Source organism: Eumetopias jubatus, unplaced genomic scaffold (genome assembly GCF_037043125.1).
Source record: "Eumetopias jubatus isolate StellerSeaLion01/CBP00866 unplaced genomic scaffold, mEumJub1_p1.0 scaffold_13, whole genome shotgun sequence".
NCBI lineage: Eukaryota > Metazoa > Chordata > Mammalia > Carnivora > Otariidae > Eumetopias > Eumetopias jubatus.
This window is the reverse complement of record NW_028274819.1, coordinates 54,801,090-54,824,336: the sequence shown is the minus strand read 5'-3', so window position 1 is coordinate 54,824,336 and position 23,247 is coordinate 54,801,090. Positions and strand designations below refer to the sequence as shown.

Genomic DNA, 23,247 nt, shown 5'->3' with positions numbered 1-23,247 from the left:
CCCTGGAACCGAGCAGCCCAGGCAGACGGGTGGTGCAGACCCAGGCACGTCATGGTCCCCAAGAGGAGGGTTAATGGAGCCATGGGAGGGAGCTGGTTGCGGGGTTCCATTAGCAGCAGCAGGTCAGGATGGGGAAGGGTGAACCCAAGAGCACTTCTCCCCATGCATTAGGAGGCTTCCTGTCTCTCCGACCCTGAGGAGGCTCTTGGCGTTCTTAAGCCTTCTCATCTTCCGTCTCTCTACTTCTCTCATCTCCCCCGAGAAAACTCTGCTCTGAGAATCGGTGCTGGGAGTGAAAGCCCCTGCCCTTGCTCAGCGGGGATACTTCCAAGCCCTCCTTCACAGGCCAAGGTGGGGTATCTGTCACCCCTCCCAGCCATCACCTGCCTCACACCTTCTGTGGCTCCACCACCTTCTAGAGAAAGCCCACCTCTGCAGCCCGCCACGCCAGGCCCTCCCACGTCTCCGCCTCACTCCCTGCCTCAGCCAGCCATGCTGCAGTGTGGGGCCCTTGCTCGCTCCTGCCTGGCACTTGCTGCCCCCTTTGCCTGCAGTGTCTCTTCATGCTTCTCTGCCCTCGACTCCTTCTCTTGCCCCCTGCCCCATGGCTTCTCTAAGGCCCAGCCCAGGAGCCCCATCAGGTACCTCCCTTTGTCACACCATTTACCCCATGGTTAGCTTCCCCTCTAGTGGGCGTCTCTTTGAAGACAGAGCCAGGGTCTTCCTATTCACGGTTAAATGCCCAACACCTAGCACTGTTCCTGTCACTGGTCAGCCCTCATGAATATTTGTTATGTGAGGGAGTAGGAACTTGATTTATGATCACCTTTGTGCTGCTGGTCATTGTGTGCAAGTATCTCCTTTAATCTTCCCCAGAACCCTGTGAGGTAGGTGTTATCATGACTGTTTTACAAATAGGGAAACTGAGGTTCAGGAAAGGGAAGTGAATGTCCAAAGTCACAGTGAGTCTGCGGTGGGTCCCCCAACCCTGGAACTCCCAACCTGCTGGGAAGGAAGGCCCTGCTGAATTCCCGGAGCGATGGCTGAGCCATGGCGTTGGGACCCACACTGGTGGTTCCGGTTACATAGGGCTGGGCTGGCTCCAGCAGCCTGGTCTTGCTCTCTGCACTGCTGCATCAGCCTGGACCATCCTCCCTCCCTCGCCAGCCGGCTGGGAACCCAGGCTCCTCAGGTTTCCCAGGCAGGGGCCAGGTCCCTGATGCCAAATGCAAACTAGATACTCTGGCTCTTGGCATGCCAGGATGCAGGCACCCAGAGGAGGCAGCCCAGGAGGCAGGAAGCCTGGTCCAGACCCGGGCAAGCCTCCCTTCCATCTCTGCACTAGCAGGACCAGCTACATAATTTGTGGGACCCAGGGCAAAATGAAGATGCCCTTGTTCAAAAACTGATAAGAATTTCAAGATGGGACAGTAACGCAGTAAATCAAGTGCAGGGCCCTTCAAAGCATGGGGCCCTGCGTAACCATATAGGTCACACATGCATGAAGTCAGCCCTGTCTTCAGGCCTCGGTTTCCTCATTTGTCAAACGGGAGAATGACAGCCACGTGGCCAGGAAGTAGACAGGCTAGGGTTGGAGATATAAGTAGGAGGTTCATGGTTCAACATCCATGGTTCAACATCCATGCTGGGCAGGGGTCCCTATGGACAGCATCTGTTGCTTAGGTCTCAGCACTGGGTAGCAGACCAGTTCTTGCCAGGAGTTTGATTCCTCACCCAGCGTCTTTTCATGGACCCAAAAGTAAGGCTCAGAAAAAGAAAACAACTTGCTCAGGGTCATATAGAGATTCAGTGGCAGAAGCCAAGATTAGAGCCCTAGCTATCTTTCTGCAAAACTGGTACTTTTGTGACATGGGAGAGAGAGAGAGGGAAAGAGAGAAGGGCAGGAGGGAGGTGGGGGGGTGGCTGCTCAGGACAAAGAGGGCCACTGTGTAGACACAAAGGCCTGACCACAGAGGCCCCTGCGTGGGCTGGGCCAAATGGGTGGGTAGAAAAGCCCCATGGTGATCAAGGGAGGTGCCAGGAGCTGCCTCCCAGACCCTGGTTGTGATGGGGATGGAGGTGCCACACAGGAGCCAGGATATAGATCAAGGAGGAGAAACAAAGAGGGCTGAGCCCCCCTGCCCACAGCCCCAGGCCTCCAGGGCCAGAACTGCACACCCTACTTTCCCCTGGCTCCTCCTGGACAGCCTGCCCACTTAAGGAATCCCCCCTCCTACCACCCAACACCCAATTTTCCCCCACCTCAGTGAGGGTGAGGCTCAGGCAGCTGACCATCTGACAGTCCCAACTTCACAATCTTGCTCAGAAACTTCTGGCTAATCTCCATCACCCACAGGAGGTTGAAGCATAAGCTTCTCGGTGTATCATTCAAGGCCCTTTGTGACCTGACCCATGGACCTTTTCACGCTCCCCAGTCACCACTCCCTATTAGCCCTCTACACCCTGGTCATGTGGGAAGTCCCAGATTTCTTCAAAGCACTTGGTGCTTTCACACACACACACACACACACACACACACCCCTGCGTTTGTTCATGCTTTTCCTTCTTCCTGGAGTGTTTTTCCCCCTGACCCCTGCTGGCTGAGCTCTTTCTTCCTCACGAACCAGCTGAAATGCCCCTTCAACCAGGCAGCTTTCCTCACCCCCCACAGTGGGACTTAAACTTCACTCTGCCACAAATGTTGGATTTACACACATTCTCTTGCTTATCCCTCTCCGGCTTGAGCCATAGTTTAGGTCCATGAAGCCTACCTGGAGGAGGGGCATTTGAGCTGGGCCTTGAAGGGCAGGTGGACATCACTAGCAGACAGCAGTGGTGGGCAAGGAACACGAGCTCAGGGAACCAGGGATACCACCCCTCTCTCAAACATTTTAGCTGAATCAATCTATTTGGTTCCTGAGTTCAGAAAGCAAGGGGTCCATAGTTCAGAATCACAGGAGTCAAGTTTCCAGGACTGTGAGGGAGGAGGGGTTGTCAAGGGGTTGATAGACTCCAAGTACCGAGTCACTGCAGTCTTTATATGTCCTACTGAAGAATTTTTTTAAATGCACCTGAATTTATTTCTTAGTTTATAGTAGTTTACTAAGTAACTCATTTCTGTCTGTATTATTTTCTTTCTCTTAATAAAAGTAGCTTTTCTGTTGGGGTAGCTTTTCTGTTCTTTTTCTACTATTTTATTAAAGTGAATACTTATTTTGGGTATTGTCATTCTTTTTAAATAACATAAGCATTTAAGGCTATGATTTCCCACTGACCTCTGCTTTGGCTCCGTTACCTGTGTTTTTATATGTAAAGTTTTCTTTATCACTATTTTTTAAATAATTGCATTTTTAATTTTTCTTTGACCCCAATCAGAAGTCTTTTTAGGGGAATATTTAGGTTTTGTTGCTGTTTCTTGTAATTATTTAAACTTGTGTCATGAATTTCTAGTTTTATTTGCAGAAATATAAGGGACATTGGTTTAACTGAAGTGTGGAGTCTGTGTACATTTTACTTTTTGGAATTCCACTGTATGCGTTCTATGGATTTTTAAAAGGGAGAATGTGTTCTCTTTTGATATTTTATTAGTCTAGTACTATATACACATGCATATATTTTCAAATAAAGCATATCCATACTTATTTTTAACTTACATAACCTCTTAGGCTGATAATGATGTATCTCTTACTCCTTTTTGTGTTTACATCAACCTGTCCTATTTGTATTTTATCTATTTTGATGCCCTATTAGTCAATACATTATAGAAGGTCTTCCTGGGGCACCTGGCTGGCTTGTCAGTGGAGCGTGCAACTCTTGATCTCGGGGTTGTGGGTTCAAGCCCCACACTGTGTGTGGTGATTACTTAAAAAATAAAAAATCTTGGGGCACCTGCATGGCTCAGTCAGTTAAGCATCCAACTCTTGATCTCAGCTCAGGTCTTGATCTCAGGGTCGTGAGTTCAATCCCCATGTTGGGTGTAGACATTACTTAAAATTAAATTTTAAACTTAAAAAAAGGGGTGCCTGGGTGGCTCAGTCAGTTAAGCGTCTGCCTTCGGCTCAGGTCATGATCCCAGGGTTCTGGGATCGAGCCCCACATCGGACTCCCTGCTCAGCGGGGAGCCTGCTTCTCCCTCTGTCTCTGCTGCTCCCCGTGCTTGTGCTCTCTCGCTCTCTGTCAAATAAATAAATAAAATCTTAAAAAAAAATAAATGTGAGAATGTGAGAAAATTTACCTTCAATAGCATAATAGCATAGCTTATTTATATCTATTTCATAAATGATGTCTCATTTTACTTCTTTATTTTTGTGCTTCCTTATTGCTTTGCTATACATTCTAGGCTTTTCTTATTTTTATCTTCTATAATGCTTCAGAAAGTAGAACTCTAATTTGTTAATTGTATAAACCTATATTTTTTATTTTTTTAAAGATTTTATTTATTTGTTTGACAGAGAGAGACACAGCGAGAGAGGGAACACAAGCAGGGGGAGTGGGAGAGGGAGAAGCAGACTCCCTGCGGAGCAGGGAGCCCGATGCGGGGCTCGATCCCAGGACCCTGGGAACATGACCTGAGCTGAAGGCAGACGCTTAATGACTGAGCCACCCAGGCGCCCCTTGTATAAACCTTTAGATTAGTCAAGCACATATATTGAAATCCATATGTATCCAATTGCCAAGTCAATAAATGTCTTACTGAGTATGTGCTAGCCACTGTACTAGCTGCTTTCCAAAGTCTGTGCTATTGTCTGCATTTACAGATCCGGAAACAAAGCTCATAGTACCAAGTAGCTTGCCCAAGGTCACCCAATAATATTTGATGATCTCTTCCGTATGATGAGAACTTTAGTAGGCTTCAGCCATTCAGGGCCATCCCTGGAGCTGGAGAGGAGGAAATCTCAGTTAAATAACATTGCTGAAAGTGAGGGAGGGATGACTTCTTTGAAGTAAAATCCCCACAAGGATTTAAAATGGACTTCACAATGGATTCCTCACAATCCTGCAATATTAGTCTTGGACTTGGGGGTACCTGGCTGGCTCAGTTGGTTGAGCGCCTGACTCTTGGTATTGGCTCAGGTCAAGATCTCAGGGTCGTGGAATCCTGCCCCAAGTTGGGCTCCAGGATCAGCGCACAGAGTCTGCCTTTCCCTCTCCCTCTGCTCCTCCCCCTGCTCACAGTCGCACGTGCTCTAGCTCTCTCCTTCTCTAACATCAATCAATCTTTAAAAAAAACCCAAAGTCTTGGATTTCCCCCAATTTGATAGGTGAAAACACATGTCTTATTACTAATTTTGGTTTGCATTTCTCTTAGGAGTGAGGGAAGCATCTTTTCCTTCTTGAGAGCTCTTTGTATTGCCATTTCTATGAACTGCCTGTTTATATCCTTTGCCCACTTGGGAGGCACCCAGCAAATAACCACTATATCAAGGCTTCCTGGGGTGTGTGTTTGTTTTGAGAATACCAAACAGATGACTTTTAGAGTGTTATTCTGTTTCTTATAGAAAATCATTTCAGAGATAATAAGCTCTTCATGTGAATCTTCAGAACAATTTTCTTCCTCCTTGTGTGTAGGATCTTTTCATAGGTTCCTTATTGATTGTTTTTGTTCACTCTCTTGACCAGGAAGAAATAAAGCCAGGCCAGGGAACACCTCCTCACCCTCTCAACTTTATGTGGCATTGCTTCAAAACGATGGAAGTCTCAGTTCCACTATTAGGCAGACAGTGTAGATACAGAAAAAGAAAAGCTTATGAGGTGGACTAGGGATATGTCATCACCAACATCATTAATATTCACTGGTAAAACAGCAGTGCCAAATATATATGTATATAGTATTATATAGATATATATAGTATTATATTGATATTTATATATAGAAAATATACAATGCTATTTTGTATATATAGTATATATAGGATATATGTAAATTTACATATAGGTATGTGTGCATATATATGCTGAATACACACACACACACACACACTAAATTTACACACAGATGTAAATTTAGTTGTCTCAACAACCCTCTAAGATTGGTACTGTTACTATACTCATTTTACAGATGATAAAGGTGAGGCACTGAGAGGTTATATTACTGCTTAAGCTCACACAGCTAATAACTGGTGGAGTCAGTACTCTCACCAGAAAACCTGTGGTCTCAGAATCTGGGTCCTCAAGCGCTCTGACCAGCTTAGAACATATCCTGTGTTGTCAGAGTATGACCGAAGGTCCATTTAGTCAATGGGTTGCTGACAGAAGAGTAGACAGTGGGTTGGGGCACCTGGGTGGCTCAGTCAGTTAAGCATCCGACTCTTGATTTTTGCTCAGGTAATAATCTCAAGGTTGTGAGATCAAGCCTCACATCGGGCTCCGTGCTGGGCATGGAGCCTGCTTAAGATTCTTTCTCTCCCTCTTCCTCTCCCTCTGCCCCTCCTCCCTGCCTTAAAAAAAAAAAAAGAGTAGATAGTAGGGATTAGTTTGTTTTATCGACTTTGGAAGCCATTGGTTCTTCATTCACTAATTCATTTAATCCTCTGATTCATTCATTTAACAAATATTTACTGAGTGCCTACTATAGGCCAACTTCTGAGCTAGGTGCCAAAAACACCAAGACAAGTTAGAAATGGTCCTTGTCTTTAAGGAGCTTGCAGTAAAGAAAGGAGAGGGACATGTCAGTTAATGACACCATGTGACACATACTGTTCTGTTTCAGAGGGAAGAGCAGGTAGTGTTGTCATCCGAGGATGTGTTTCTCAATCTGTCCCCATTTGTCATCTCGTTAATTTCTCCCTTGTACTTTGCCTTGTGATCTTCTCTTATCTTTAATGTGTGTAGTAATCACTGTAAGTTTTGTATTTTTGCTTATCTTCCTGATCATTTGCACAGAGAGTAGAGAGTGGGCTGATCAGTCATATCTGCTATCACTTTTTCATTTCAGAAATGTGGCCTTGTTCCTGTGAGTGCTGGGGAGCCAGAAAGGGTTCTGAGTAGGGCAGATGGGCAATTTAGAATGAGCACTCTGGCTGTAGTGTGGCAAATACATTGAATGAGGGAGATGATGAGGTAGACAGGGCAATGAGCAGGCTGCTCAATGGTTTGGTGAAGGATGAGATCTGAGCAAAGGCTGTGGCTGGGGAAGAGGAGGAGAGTATGGATCCAAGGAATATTAAGAAAATGGGATTAAAGGGACTTACTGATTCGTTCAACACTCTTCAATGAGCACCTGTTAAGTGCCAGGCACTATGCCAGGTGCCAGGAATGTGGCAGGAAACAAGATAAACACAATCTCTGACTTCACTGAGTCTAGAAGGGAGAGATTAATAACTGGAGCTTTTTCAATTAAAGATGATAAATGATGTGACAGGAGAAGTAGAGGGCACTACAGGGAAACAGAAGGGGGACGTGAAGGGGTGTGAGGGAGGAGTCCAGGCTGATGCCCAGATTTCTGCCTTGGCTGTAGGGATAGGTGCCATTATCTGAGCCAGGGAATCCAGAAGGGCAGGGCCCCATGGAGATCTCATTGAGTCCCTCCAGCCTGAGACGGGCAGGAGCATGGAAGGTGGTGAGCAACTGACTGCTGAATGGAAAAATACATGAATGTGGGCATGTGGCTGCTCCCCAGCCTGCAGCTTGACCCTGAAAGAGGAAGGTGGGGAGTGAAAGAAACGAAGTTTCAAGAGGCCCAGCGGTTACTCAATGCCCACAAACCCCTAGCCCCTCCTCAGTTACCCAACGGGCCACATGAGACCACCATGACTCTCTCTTAATGTCCAGGGACCAGAGCTGGGCCGCCATGAAGCAGTGTATCTGAGGTGTGGGCAGGCAGGACGACTCAGCATAAACCTGGTCATTCTGAGGTCACCAGCATGGGCCCCACAGGTTGCTGGAGGCCTTCCTGGAACTGGAGGGAGGAAAGCACCAGCCCTCGGTGCATGTCCCCAGAGTTGGGGCCCTTCCTCTGCCTCCTGAGTCCCCTGTGTGCCCTCCTGCCTTAACATCAAGACCCCAGCTCTGGGTCTATCTGTCTCCATCCCAGGGCAGGAACTGGGTGATCAACTTTCTGTGTCCCCAGCACTCAGCTCAGATAACCCTTCTCCCTAACATGTGATAGAAAATGTTTGTCAAGTTAGAAAAAAAAAAAAAGAAAAGAAAAACAAAATGTTTGTCAAGTTAGTTCAGAGACAGCTGTACCTTGACCCCCAGGGGCTAGCCTCTCTCTCCCCTCGGAGAAGTCCTGCCAACAGCCATACCAACACCAGTGCCATTCTGGGCATGTGGCAGTGGTGCCCATGGTACTAGCCCTGGGTAGAAGGCCAACCACTGCCTGGCCATTGCCCCCTCCCCCCTGAATATCTGAGAGTCTTGGAATTGTAGAGTCTTAGAATCTGAAGGGATAGAAAGACTCTCTGCTGTCATGTCCTCCAATTCCCCTGTTAAGGAGTCCCACTGTCCAGTGCAGGCTCGGATCACAATGCGCCTAGCTATAGGAACTCATCCCAACCTGGGACCCGAGACCTGCCTCACGTGACTTCAGCAGAGATCCCACCTGCCCCCAGAGCCCAGAACAGCCCGCCAGAGCCAAGGCTGGGGGTGGGGGCGAGGGTCTCTGCAACTGTCACTTCCAGTACTCTGCCATCCTCGAAAGAAGAGGAAGTGAGCAGGAGGCCCTTCCTCCAAGGCCACAGTTAAAGTATCACCACATGCAATAATCAAACCATCAGGGGAGCCATATCAGGGCCAAGGAGACAAGACACAAGCCACCGAGCGGAAAGCTGGAGCATTGTAGACGCTCTTGAGGCAGCATGCAATCCTGGTTAAGAGCGCCTCTGTTAGATACTAGCCATGTGACCTGGTGCTTGCTTTTCTGAGTCTCAGTTTTCTTGTAGGTAGGATGGGGTGATCACGGTGACCTGGTGGGCTCACTAGGTGGATTAAACGAATGCATGCCAAGGGTTAGCCCAGTGCAGCACTAGGGAGGTGCTCTGTGATTCTGGGTTCTTGTACGGTGATGTCTGGAGACCACATGAGCCCCATGCACTGACCCTGGCTCCTCAGGACCCTGCAGCCTGTGTTCCCTGCCAGGCAGACAGTAACTGCAGTGGGAAAGAAGTGGGAAAGAAGAGCCCTGCTCCACGCTGGCGAATGCCCAACGACTCTGGTTGCGTCCATCTTGTGGTCTCCCCACCCTTCAGGTCTTTTCTACCTGAGAGTGAGCGAGCCTTCTCCTTCCTCCTCCACACTTACTTATTCGTATGGCTCTTTAAGCTGAATGTCATGTGTTTGCTAATGTCATGTGTTTGTGTCCCAAGGGCCTGCTGGGAACAGGGCCCTGTGGGGGTGGTCCCAGGGGACCCCAAGAACCGCCGAGAGTGGGGACAGGGAGGTGAGGGCACACAGCCAGCGCAGGGCAGAGCAGGAGGAGGCCAGGTGAGAATTGTGGGCACCCTTCCGTGGCATCCCACATCTATCCCAGTTAAATCCATTCTCAAGCATTAAAGTGTATTTTTTCTCCTGACTATAGAAATCATTACAGAACATTTGAAAAGTACAGAAAAATGTAAAACACAAGATAAACAATTCTGACAGTCCCGATCCACACAGATAACTGATGTTAAGATTTTGGCGTGTTTTGGGGATGAAAAAGTACAACGTGGGGAATGTGGTCAATAATATTGCAGGGGCGCCTGGGTGGCTCAGTTGGTTGGGCGATTACCTTCGGCTCAGGTCGTGATCTCAGGGTCCTGGGATCGAGCCCCGCATCGGGCTCCCTGCTCAGCGGGAAGCCTGCTTCTCCCTCTCCCACTCCCCCTGCTTGTGTTCCCTCTCTCGCTGTGTCTCTCTCTGTCAAATAAATAAAATCTTAAAAAAAATAATATTGCAATAACATTATATAGTGATGGATGGTGAGTACATTATGGTGAGCATTGCATAATGTATAGATTATCAAATCACTATGCTGTACACCTGAAACTAATGTAACATTGTATGTCAACTATACTTCAATAATAATAAAAAAAAGATTTTGGTGTGTTTTATACTAGAATTTTTTTATGCATTTTAACCTTGTCTTAATGTATCCATAATTGTATACGCTGCTTTTTTTCAGTCACCATAACGACACAAGCATTTTCCTGGGTTTTTACGACCTAGCCAGTTCGATCCTGCCCTGTTGATTTCAGCCCCTCATTTTAACAAACCCCTTTATTTGTGTTGGGATTTAGCTGCCTCTTCCCAGGATAGAATGGCTCATGGTGCCAGCCTGAAGGAGAAGGGGGAGGGAGGAGGAGGAGAGGAAGGGAAGTAGAGGGAAAGGAGGTGAGAAAAGAGAAGGAGGAGACAAAACCCAACACCTCAAGATTCATTCTCTCTGCTCCCCTCTCGGGCTAAGTTTGCTGCTTAGTACTGAAAAACCCCAGGGCAGTCACCTGACCCCCAGAGTCACCTGAGCTCACCTGATGTCCTTCTGAATCTGTCCCCTGCTCATTCCACACACCCAACCCCAAAAGGAAGGGAACTCACTACCTGGTAGGAAAAAAGCCTTCCTCCCTGACAGCGAGCCCTGCAGACCCCGGGCCACAAAGACCCTGTTCCAGCCATCCTGCCTGCACTTGAGTCCTCTGCCCACTGGTTGCATGACCTGGTTCCCGGGCCTCTGTAGTCTGTCACTTTCTTCTGATCCAGAGCACACCCCAGCATGTCAAAGAGGCCTCAGAGCTCCAGGTGGGTCTGGCTGATAGTGCAGGGGAGCAGGGCAATCACCTTCCGTGTTCTGGACCGTATGCCTTGGCTCATGTAGAGCTTATGGCCAGCTCAAGCTCTGAGCTCCTTTTTTCTTTTTTTTAGAGGGAGAGAGAGAGAGACAGAGAATGAGAGAGAGAGGTGGGGGACGGGCAGAGGGAGAGGGAGAGAGAGAATCTTAAGTAGGCTCCATGCCCAGTGCAGAGTCTGACACGGGGCTCGATCTCACGACCCTGAGGTCATGACCTGAGCCGAAATCAAGAGTCAAACACTTAACTGACTGAGCCACTCCCGCACCCTCTGAGCTCTTTTTGCATCACTGTTTTCCCACATTCTGTGCTTGGATGATCATTTGAAGAAACCTAATGTAAGACTTAATGCTTTGCCTTCTTTATATATCTGCATTGAACTTTAGCTCTACCTCTTGGCTCCTTGTGGTGGGTGAGTTTGATACATATGTGCTGTGTTTATGCAGTTTATTGATAAGATGATAACCTTATAATCAATGGATGAATGGATAAACAGAGCGTGGTCTATACATACAAAGGAATATTACTGAGCCATAAAAAGGAATGAAGTAAGAAAAGCAAAGCTGGCAACATCACAATTCCGGACTTCCAGCTCTATTACAAAGCTGTCATCATCAAGACAGTATGGTACTGGCACAAAAACAGACACATAGACCAATGGAACAGAATCGAGAGCCCAGAAAGGGACCCTCAACTCTATGGTCAACTCATCTTCGACAAAGCAGGAAAGAATGTCCAATGGAAAAAAGACAGTCTCTTCAACAAATGGTGTTGGGAAAATTGGACAGCCACATGCAGAAGAATGAAACTGGACCATTTCCTTATACCACACACAAAAATAGCCTCCAAATGGTTGAAAGACCTAAACGTGAGACAGGAGTCCATCAAAATCCTAAAGGAGAACACAGGCAGCAACCTCTTTGACCTCAGCCACAGCAACTTCCTCCTAGAAACATCGCCAAAGGCAAGGGAAGCCAGGGCAAAAATGAACTACTGGGATTTCATCAAGATAAAAAGATTTTGCACAGCAAAAGAAACAGTCCACAAAACCAAAAGACAACCGACAGAATGGGAGAAAATATTTGCAAATGACCTATCAGATAAAGGGCTAGTCTCCAAAATCTATAAAGAACTTATCAAACTCAACACCCAAAGAACAAATAATCCAATCAAGAAATGGGCAGAAGACATGAACAGACATTTTTCCAAAGAAGACATCCAAATGGCCAACAGACACATGAAAAAGTGCTCAACATCTCTCGGCATCAGAGAAATCCAAATCAAAATCTCAATGAGATACCACCTCACACCGGTCAGAATGGCTAAAATTAACAAGTCAGGAAACGACAGATGTTGACGGGGATGTGGAGAAAGGGCAACCCTCCTACACTGTTGGTGGGAATGCAAGCTGGTGCAACCACTCTGGAAAACAGTATGGAGGTTCCTCAAACAGTTGAAAATAGAGCTATCATACAATCCAGCAATTGCACTACTGGGTATTTACCCCAAAGATACAAATGTAGGGATCCGAAGGGGTATGTGCACCCCAATGTTTCTAGCAGCAATGTCCACAATAGCCAAACTGTGGAAAGAGCCAAGATGTCCATCGACAGATGAATGGATAAAGAAGATGTGGTATATATACACAATGGTATATTATGCAGCCATCAAAAGGAATGAGATCTTGCCATTTGCAACGACGTGGATGGAACTGGAGGGTGTTATGCTGAGTGAAATAAGTCAATCAGAGAAAGACATGTATCATATGACCTCACTGATATGAGGAATTCTTAATCTCAGGAAACAAACTGTGGGTTGCTGGAGTGGTGGGGGCTGGGAGGGATGGGGTGGCTGGGTGATAGACATTGGGGAGGGTATGTGCTATGGTGAGCACTGTGAATTGTACAAGACTGATGAATCACGGATCTGTACTTCTGAAACAAATAATGCAGTATATGTTAAGAAAAAAAAAGAAGAAGATAGCAGGAGGGGAAGAATGAAGGGGAGTAAGTCGGAGGGGGAGACGAACCATGAGAGACGATGGACTCTGAAAAACAAACTGAGGGTTCTAGAGGGGAGGGGGTGGGGGGATGGGTTAGCCTGGTGATGGGTATTAAAGAGGGCACATTCTGCGTGGAGCACTGGGTGTTATGCACAAACAATGAATCATGGAACACTACATCCAAAACGAATGATGTAATGTATGGTGATTAACATAACAATAAAAATTATGTAAAAAAAACTTAAAAAAATAAGAAATAAAAAGGAATGAAGTTCTGACACATGCTACAAAGCAGATGAACCTTGAAAACATTATTCTACATGAAAGAAACCAGACACAAAATGTCACATGTTATATGATTCCATTTATACGAAATAACCAGAATAGATACAGGGGCTGAGGGGAGAAGGGAATGGGGGTGATGACAACATTTTAGAACTAATTAGAGGGGGTGGTTGCACGACACTGTGAATGTATAAAAGCCATTGAATTGTGCACTTTAAAATGGTTGCTTTTTTTTAAAGATTTTATTTATTTATTTGACAGAGACACAGTGAGAGAGAGAGCACAAGCAGGGGGAGTGGGAGAGGGAGAAGCAGCCTCCCTGAGGAGCAAGGAGCCCGATGTGGGTTCATGGGGCTCTGGGATCATGACCTGAGCCGAAGGCAGACGCTTAACAACTGAGCCACCCAGGCGCCCCTAAAATAGTTACTTTTATGTTAAGTGAATTTCACCTCAATTTTCAAAAAACGCATCTACAAAAGAAAAAGATACCCAATGCACTCAGCAGACAGCCTTGTGCCAGGTATGGGAACGTAGAGATGAATGAGACCTGCTCCCTGCTAGAGCTGGTAGAGCCCAAAGCCTTTGAAGCTGAGAGGGGGGCTACCCTCTGAAATTCATCTTCCACACTGCGGATTCTCTCACTGGTTACTATTATCACCACATGCAGACTTCCAGGGGTGCTGCCCCTCCCACCTTAGTGCTCGGGGTTGGCATGACACAGAATGCATCCTCTGAGAAACTTTGCAGCAGAGAAACCTGACAGACATAACCTTAGCCAGGTCATCAAGGTTAACAACCACAGTGCAAAGTCATGTTGGTAATATATACCCTTGATCTGATGTGGTGAGACTGGTGCTTTACCTGCATGATCTTACTCCCAAGAACTTGTAACTCCAGTTTAACCGTGAGAAGATCATCAGAAACCCTCAAATGGAGCAGTGCCTGGCTGACTCAGTCGGAAGAGAATGCAACTCTTGAGAGCATCAACTCGGGGTTGTAAGTTTTTGAGCCCCACGTTGGGTATAGCGATTACTAAAATAAATAAATAAATTTTACCCCCAAAAAGGAAAGAAAAACTCAAATTGAATACAAGCTGGGCGCCTGGGTGGCCCAGCTGGTTAAGCGACTGCCTTCGGCTCAGGTCATGATCCTGGAGTCCTGGGATCAAGTCTCTCATCAGACTTCCCGCCGAGCGGGGAGTCTGCTTCTCCCTCTGACCCTCCCCCGTCTCATGCTCTCTCTGTCTCATTCTTTCTCTCTCAAATAAATAAATAAAATCTTTAAAAAAAGAAAGAAAGAAAGAAAGAAAGAAAGAAAGTCTACAAGCTATCCGGCCAATACTCCTCAAAACTGTCAAGGTCATCAAAAACAAGGTAAGCCCGAGCAACTGTCCCAGGCCAGAAAGAGTGCAGATGCGGAGAGGCATGATGATGTATCCTGGACATAAAAAGCACATTAGGTAAAAGCTAAGGAAATCCAAATAAAATACAGACTTCAGTTAGTTAATAATAACGAATCAGTGTTGGTTCATTAATTGTGACAAATACAGATGGTCCCCAACTTACGATGGTTCGACTTAAGATTTTTCGACTGGCGGATGGTGCAAAAGCGATATGCATTCAGTAGTAACTGTACTTCAGGTTTTGAGGTTTGATCTTTTCTTGGCTCTCTGGTGATGCTGGGCAGTGGCAGCCAGCTCAGCTCCCAGACAGCCAGGCGATCTTGGGGGTGAACAACCAATATGCTTACAACCGCTCTGTACTATACAAGGTTTCTGTTTGTCACATTCAAGTACAGTGTTCGATAAATCCATGAGATAGTCAACAATTTGTTGTAAAATAGAATAGTCTTTGGTTAGATGATTTTGTCCAACTGTAGGCTAACATAAGTGCTCTGAGCATATTTAAGGTAGACTAGGCTAAGCTATGATGTTCAGTAGGTTAAGTATATTAAATGCATTTTTGACTTAATGCTATTTTAAATTTATGATGGATTTCTTGGGATGTAACCCCATTGTAAGCCGAGGAAGATCTGTATGTTACAATAGAGGAAACCAGGGTGGGTTAAAATTCTTATAAGGACTGGAACAGAAATGACGATGGGAAAACGAACGGAGTAGAGCGCGACCTACTCCACAGACTGTAGGTGTCACTACTGAACATTGTAGCAGGCGTCACTTGTTCTCCAGGTGCTAACTGACCCCCGAGAGAAAGATAAGCTCTTGCCTGATTGTGACCCTGCTTTCCAAGTCCTTGACTACCTCTTCCTGACTTGGGAGCACACTTGTAGACACCAGTACCTTTAAAAATCCAGACTAAGAGAGCCATGGTCTCTCTTCAATAGCCTAGGACCCCACAGAAGTCCTTCTTTCCAGGCCCTGGACACACCTTCTCCAGGGGACTTACACCAGGAAGAACTTTAGATGAGACGTCTCACTGTCTTCCCATGGGGTGTGGTCTTGGGGCTGATGGTTATGCTTTAAGTCAACAGTAGACCGATATCTTAATCCAACATAATATTCACAGACACTCCTGCCCATTAACCAGGCATCATTTTCTTCTCTGCTGAGGAAACATTTCTCCATTTGGTACATGAAGATATTATGGAGGCCTTAGACCAAGGTCTTTCCTAACTACAAGTGCAGGGCAGGGAAGTATAGAGATTAAGAGGAATGGTTTGGAATACATAACCCTAGATTCAAATCCTGATTCCATCACTTATTAATTTACTTAAACCCTATGACCCCAGTTTCCACAACTGTAAAGTAAGGATAATAATAATGTCTGTTTTACAGGATTCTTGAAGAATGAGTTGAAATAATTCATACAATGTGCTTAACATAGTACCTGGTATATAAGGTCTCAGACTCCTGTCAAGATTCTTCAATAAAGCGGATGAGAAGACCACAGGTTCCAGGGAATTCACACCTGCCACCAAGGTCACAAATCCATTAGTGATACAGAAGCCAGAATAGAGAAAGAGGGTTGGCTGCATCCTGGAGCCAGTGGGTAAAAAGGAAGGAATAGCAAAGGATGTATCCATAGCCAAACTTGACTAAGGGTTGCTGGGGAGCGTCACTGGGGAGTGACGCTCCCCAGCAACCCCCCAAGACCATTGCAGAATGGCTCTCAAGGTCTCGTGCATGTCTGTGACCAGTAGTACTTTATATTCTCCAGGGTCATCATCAGATAAATCATCATTAAAACTGCCCCATCTCCACCCCAGTGAGGACTTGCCCCACACCAGGCACACACCTGGAGAGGCTAGGGAAGTCTAGGAAATCCAAGATGTGGGTTGATATGACCTGAGCCTCTGGAGCACCCCTCATGTGCCAGACACTAGCCCTTTAGTTGAAGGACTGTGGGGAGGCCCAGGCAGTACACCCAGGGGCAGCCACGGAGTCTCAGGGCATATCAGCCCCCCTGTTTTACCCTGGCACCCAGCACTGTGCCTGGCACATAGTTGCTGCTTATTGAGCACACAGATGGAAGAATGAAAGGCCTCTGTCCTCAAGGCCTTCATGGTTTAGCAGGGGAGACTTGGCACGGTGCAAACCCGCAAAGAATCTTGCCCAGCAGTAAGCCTGGATTGTGGCCATTGGACACCTTGGGGGGGGGTGTGTGAAGCACTTCTAGGGTGATGGGTGGGAGGACGTGGGAGCCCGGGTGGCCGAGGAGGAATGCTGTGTGCATGCACAGGGCTCAGCTGTCCCAAGAGTGCCAAGGAGCTGCATGACTCAGGGTGGGGCAGGGCTGCAGGCTGGAGGAAGGGTGTGGTACTCTGGGGAAAGGGCAAATGAACCTCAGGAGGAGCTCATCCCTTCCTGCCTGCCTTCTTCAGTCCTTCCATAGTTTACTGCTTCCGGGCAAAGGCCACTGCAGAAGGCCACAGACAAGCAAGAGCTTTGTCCGCATCTGCAACAGAAGTAGCAAAGATCAAAATGGGACAAAGTACCAAAATAAAGTACCACCTCAAAGATGACTTAAAAAATAAGGGCAGCTCCGTGTCACAGAAGTCTGAGCTTCAGTGTTGGACAAGCCAGGTTAAAATCCCAGTTTAGCTTAAACTCCTAAACTCCTAGCACCTCAACTCCCTAAGCCTCAGTGTCTGCTTCCATCTGGGTGTGGGCGATGGTGTCTGTAGGGGGCCTGGCTCATTCATCCAGTCATGGGCTTAGGGACGTGTAGGGAGACATCACCTTTCGCTGTCCCGGACCCTGATGGTGAAGTGGCCCGGGGCAAAGAGACACTAAAAGCCACACGGGCCTCTGTGTAGGGCCAGAAAGCCAGCCACCTTCCCTGATAACTGTTGAGTGACTGTGATCACCTACTAAAATCGTCCCAGCACCATCCAGTACCCAAGGGGAGGGAACGGGGCGGGGTGACTGGTCCTCTCGGCCAGCCCTCGGCTTTCTAGCAATCCATCTCTTGTACTGGCCTCTGGGCCCAGTCCTGGAGGATGTGGGAGAAGAGGAAGGCCTCGCCCCTGCCCTTTGGAAATGCAGAAGGCGGGAGGACTAGCTACTGTCCGAGCAATGGCACAGAGGGTCAGGCCTCCCCAGGTCACAGGTCCCCAGCACTAGCGGGAGCCTCCCGGTTCAGGCCATGGGCATGGCGACCTCCCAGGCCTGCTAGCACTCCTCCTCCTCCATGCCAGCCACACCCCGTGCCTGCACCTTCACCGCTCACACCGGGCCCTCGCTGTGCTCTTCCCGCCACCTGGAAGGCCCTTCTTCCAACTGCGTCAGGGAAGGTTCCAAGAGGCCCTCCTTCCTCTCTTCTCCCTCAGAACTTCCATTTCTTCCCCTAATACTGATGGAAGCCTGCTCCGGGGTAGAGCCTCAGTGAAGCAGAACGTGGACCCCACCTGCACAAAGCCTCAGCAGTTCCCACAAAAGGGCAATTATCTCTCCATTCTGAGGTGGTTGGTGTGTCTATCTCCCAGCTTGGACTGTGCACTGCATGGGCAGGGGCTGTGTCTGTCCTGCAGGACTTAGAGGAGTCAGTCCTGAGGCTAAGGAACGGCCAAGGGCAGGTCCCTGCGGTGGGTAGAGTTTGTAGAGGAGGGAAGGGGGCAGGAATGGAGCAAGGGTGTGGAGGTAGGCCTGAGTCCGGCAGTGCAGGAGCCGGTGCGGAGACCGGCCTGGCCTTGTTGGGGGGAGGGGCAGTGAGGTCAGCTGGTGCACAGGGCAGGAGTTCAGGTGCCACCTCCTGGGGCCTTGGGCCTTTCTCCACAGCTCTCAGTTTCCCCAACAACTGGTTCTCCCTCCCTCACCCTCTACTTTCCAACAAGGTATCTAGAAGTCCATGGATCAGGGACTCGGGGAACAACAAGGTAGGTGGCCAGAACTCTGGTCATCTGAGAGTCTAGGACCTTCCTGTGGTTAAGTCCTGGCTCCAATCTTCACCTTTTCTACCTGGAGTTGGCAGGTAAAAATACAAGACACCCCCTGAAATTTGAATATCAGAAACACAACAAATAATTCTTTAGCACAAATAATATTTGAGACATGCTTATACTAAAAAATTATTCATTGTTTTCTTTTTTTTTAAAGATTTTATTTATTTATTTGACACAGAGAGAGAGAGACAGTGAGAAAGGGAACACAAGCAGGGGGAGTGGGAGAGGGAGAAGCAGGCTTCCTGCGGAGCAGGGAGCCCGATGTAGGGCTCGATCCCAGGACCCTGGATGATGACCTGAGCCGAAGGCAGACACTTCACAAGTGAGCCACCCAGGCACCCCTATTCATTGCTTTTCTGAAATTCAAATTTTTGGTTGCTAAACCTGGCAAAACTTTGCCCACTCCCTATTTCAGAATCTGCCACTTGCCCCGACAATGAGGCTCCAGGAAACCATCAGAGAGGTCCTGGGGCTCCTGCAACACGTTCAACAAAACAGGAATTTAGAGCTGGAAGGAACCTGGAAGATTATTTAGCTGATCCCTCTCCCTATATGTGGACGAGGAGACTGAAGCCCAGAGGGGACAGGCCCTGGCAAGCCCTTGGGCCCCTCACACCCCCTTGGCTGCAACTTGGGCCTCCTGGAGAGCAGAAGGTCCCCGGAGGCCAGGCCCTTTCCAGGTAAGGCAAGGCGGAAGTCTTCAGGTTCCCGCTCTACCCCCCACCCCACCCCCACCCCCAGGCAGTTTCCCGGATCCTGACACCCCCCAGGTGAGTCACCTCCACCTGTCAGGACAGATCTGGAGCAGTGCCAAGGCCCTGGGCTCCTCAGCTCCTGCTGGGCTCCCTGCCCAGAGGAGCAAAGTTGGCGGGGAGAGGGGAGGTCCTGTGTGCAGCCGGTGCACGTGTGGGTGGGTGGGGCTCGACTTTGTGGGAGAGCCTGGTCTTCAAGAAAGCTCATTGCCTAGCCATCCGCCTCAGGCCCTTCTGATAGCCAGGCTGACAGGGGCCCTCAGAGATGACACAGCTCAATTCCCAGTGAGGTGGGGAGTGGGGGCAGGGTCTTGACCAAAGTCACCCAGCCAGTTGGATCCACAATCAGGTTCTTTCTCTCAAATGAGTACGCCATGCTCCCTGCTGGAACTGCCCACCCCCTACCCTGTTCTGTGTTTCTTTATCGCACTTCACCCTTCTCGACATATTATGTGTTCATTTGGCTTTTGTCAGTCTTCAGTTAAAACATAAATCCTGCTCAATGTCTTGAGATCCTAGAACAGTGCCTGGCACTAAGTAGGACTGAATAAGCATTTGTTGCCCCAACACGTCTTGCCTTCTGTGGGACACACTACACGATGCCATAGTTGCCGTCTCCCCAAACATGCAGGTTCTGCCGGGAACACAGCTCTGTGCGGGGCTGTAAGTCCCCAGGTCTGGGCGTGTGGCCTCCTCCTCCATTGCAGCCCAGCCTCAGTCTGGGAATGGCACAGTAATAGCACAGGGCTGAGATGGACTGACAGTGGTTTTCGGGGTGCTGCTTGGTAAGGACTTGGGTTGTCACCTGTCTGCCCTAGTACACCCTGCTAGACCAGATAAGCCTATGACACCGGGGCATGGCCAGGAAGCTCAAACCCAGAGTCCCACCCAGCTGACCACTCCCAGACAGTGACCCAGGGGACAGCACTGAGCCAGGAGCTGCAGACCTGTCTGCCTCACTGTGTGACGTGGCCCATCCCCACCCCTCACCGGGCCTCATTCTGCCTGTCTCTACAATGATGCTTCCAGGCTGGCTGATCCGTAAGGCCTGCTAGTTCAGCCTGCCTTTAGTCTCTTCCTACTTCCTCTCCATCCCAGGCCTCTGCATTGGTCACTCCTATCCAACCTCCTGGGGTGTCCCAGACCCTCCCCCGCATCCTGTCAGACCCTTTGCTGACCCTGTTCCTGTCCTTCCCTGTGGCCCAAGTCCAAGTTATGTCTGTCATGGACACTGTAGGTGGTTGGGGCTCCTAGGACTAACCTGGGGCCACTTGGGACACTTCCAAGTCATTCAGAGGCTGTTACTCAGATTGCCTGCCCCACACCCTCTGACCAGTCTAGATGTTCTCATTTCTAGTCAGACCATCTCTCTGGTATGTCCAAAGCCAATCTCTGCATCTTTCCCCAGACTTGCTCCTCTCTCAACCTCCCAGCCAGGGTGCCTCCAGTCAGCTGGTCACCTGGGCCTGGAACTCCGAGAATCACGGAGCCTGCTCTCCCTCCCTCCTTGCCCTCCTCCAATCCGCCACTCAGTCCTGGCCACCCCTCTGTGATATCCTGGGGGATCATCCACGTCTCCACTTCGTCAGCCTCACCTGTGTTCATACTTCATCTCCTCTCACCTGACCTTGAGAGCAGAGGGTGCCTCGACTCCATGCTCTCTGCCTTCAACCCACACTCCATGCAGCGCCAGAGAGGAAGTGCCAGTGGCAGCAAATCCAACCTCGTCACTCTCCTGCTCAAAACCCTCCCATGGCTCCCCACTGCCCTCAGGGTAAAGTCTGCTCCTTGGCCTGGCATTCAAGGCTCTTCACGATCTGCCAGTCTCACCCACTCATCTCACACTGCTGTTCCGCTGACCACTGAGTGTTCAGCTCCCAGCTTTGGCTCAAGACATTCCTTCCACCTGGAAGGCTCCCTCCTTCCTAATCCTCAGATTCCTCCCCTTTTAATCGTCCGGAGAGTCCATAGTGGGAATCGACTTGCTATCCAGGGAGGATGGATAAACAAGGCTTTTCTCAGGGGGCATGTGTGTGTTTTTAGTCAGTCAACGTTTATCTATTTATCTGTGTACACACAGCCTTGTTTCAGAAAGGACTGGAGGTGGGCCATTCAACGTTTATTGAGTGCCGGCCCGGACCGCGAGTCCCCATATGGACATGCAGTCCGCGACACTCCCACTCGCAGACCCGACCAGGGAACCAGAGGGCCAGGGCAGAGGGCTCCGGGGCAAGAGATCTCAGGAAGAAATGGGGATTTAGGGAGGTGGGAGGGTGGCTGGAGTGAGGGAACAGGAGAAGGGCATGAGAGGAGGCAGGAAGAGAGAGCACAGAAGGAGCAAGAGCTGTGGGTGGGGGAAGAGAGAACCACAGCTTCCCTCTGTGACCCCGGCTTGCGTTTGCCCAGGTCAGCTTCAAGACTCATTTCCCTTTCCTCTTGCAACATCACTGGGTGAGGGACGGTGGGGTTGGAGGCAATGGGGGTGAAGACCATGGGAGCCACTTGGGTTTCGCTTCCCCATGGGAAGAAGCCTGCCTCCCCAGCTAGCCGGCAGCCCTGTGGGCACAGCACACTCCTGAGTTCCCAGTGCTCTTCCCATCCTCCATTCATCTCCTCTGTCCCAACCAGTCTGTGAATATGAATAGCCACATCCATGTCTTCAGGGAGGAAACGAAGGACCAGAATGTTGGTGACAGAGCAAGGACTCCAACCTGTGTTATCAGAGGCTAAAATCCTTCCTCTGCTAGTCCACGTGCCTTCTGCTCCTGAATCCTAGACAGCTGGACATGGCAAGGGGGCTTATGAAGTATGTGTTGGGTTGGCATAAAAGGGGTCCCCTCTCTGCACGTTCCAGGAAGGGAGGTACCACGGCCCAGGACTGACCTTCATGGGCTACTTTAGATACTGGTCCCACCTACATCTCCACCCAGCACTGGGGTGCAGCACACAGAGCCCAGCTGGGCACCAGGAGGCCTGGGCTTCAGCCCCGCCCGGCTTTGCCCTCACTTGCTGTGTGACTCAGGTCCAGGCCTCAGCCCCTTGCCCCTTCCCTTCTGCAAGCGAGGTGCTGAGCTACAGGGTCTGCAAGTCCCGAGGTCTCTGATCTCTGTGGCTTCTGGTTTCCACAGGATTTGGTCTGTCTGCCTGGAGAGGGTTGTCAGGCTGAGAGTAGGACGAGTTCTTGTCCATCCTGCTGGTCAGTACTGAGGGGGTCTCTCCGGGCCATGGGGATGGTGGCCAGGGTCAGGAGTCTAATTTTATCTGTTGTAGTCCAAGCTGGGGCTGGTCTGGCCCATTCCCCAACTGACCCCAACTGACCCCAATGCTGAGCTCAGGTTGAGCTGAGGCAGCTGTCAAGACAGCCCCAAAATTAGCCCCAACAGGGATAGGGAGGGGCACTGGCCCAGGCCTCAGGCTCCAACAGCCCCAAGGGACCCAGCCCTCACCTTACTCAAGGAGAGAGAGGTCGGCCAGAGTTCTGGCAGTGACCTTACCATGATGCTGGGTGGGGAGAGTCACAAACAAGTATGGACACATTTCAGGAGAGGGATTGAGGAGCAGGCACCCTCTGCCAGTTGCTGGGGCCCTGACGTGGTTTCCCAGCCCCCAACCTGTCAGAGCCCTGGGAAGGACCAGGGACGGACCTTGCTGTTTATACACTTTTACAACAGGGTTGAGGGATCCAACCTACCCTCCCAAGGCTGAGTTGGATAACCTCACACATTAGCGCCAACTCCCAGGCACAGGGGAGGAGCCGGGAGGTATCAACCTGCTGATAGGGTGCAGGTGGGAGACTCTAGGGCCATGCCCAAAGCCAGCCCCCCTCACCCGGGAATCGTTACCCACTTCCCTCCTCTCTACCCCGGCGTTCCGAGGACCTTATTAAAATGCAGATTCTGATTCAGAAGCTCTGGAGTAGGGTATGAGATTCTTCGATACTCTAACAAGGTCCCAGCTTGGTCTGCAGACCACACCTTGATCACAAAGTTTACTTCTCAGCCAGATGGGTAGACCCCAGGGCCAGGCTCCCTGACTTCTTCTTCTT

General features: G+C 49.3%; 1 long non-coding RNA gene across 1 annotated transcript in view; it reads left to right on the top strand.

Moving 5' to 3' along the window:
• Positions 1–23,247, top strand: part of LOC148162660 (uncharacterized) — a 25,521-nt gene extending 2,274 nt beyond the window's left edge. Inside the window, exons 2-3 of the long non-coding RNA XR_015766603.1 lie at positions 18,866–19,130; positions 20,611–23,247. This is a non-coding gene — a long non-coding RNA (uncharacterized LOC148162660). The remainder of the gene's footprint in view (positions 1–18,865; positions 19,131–20,610) is intronic.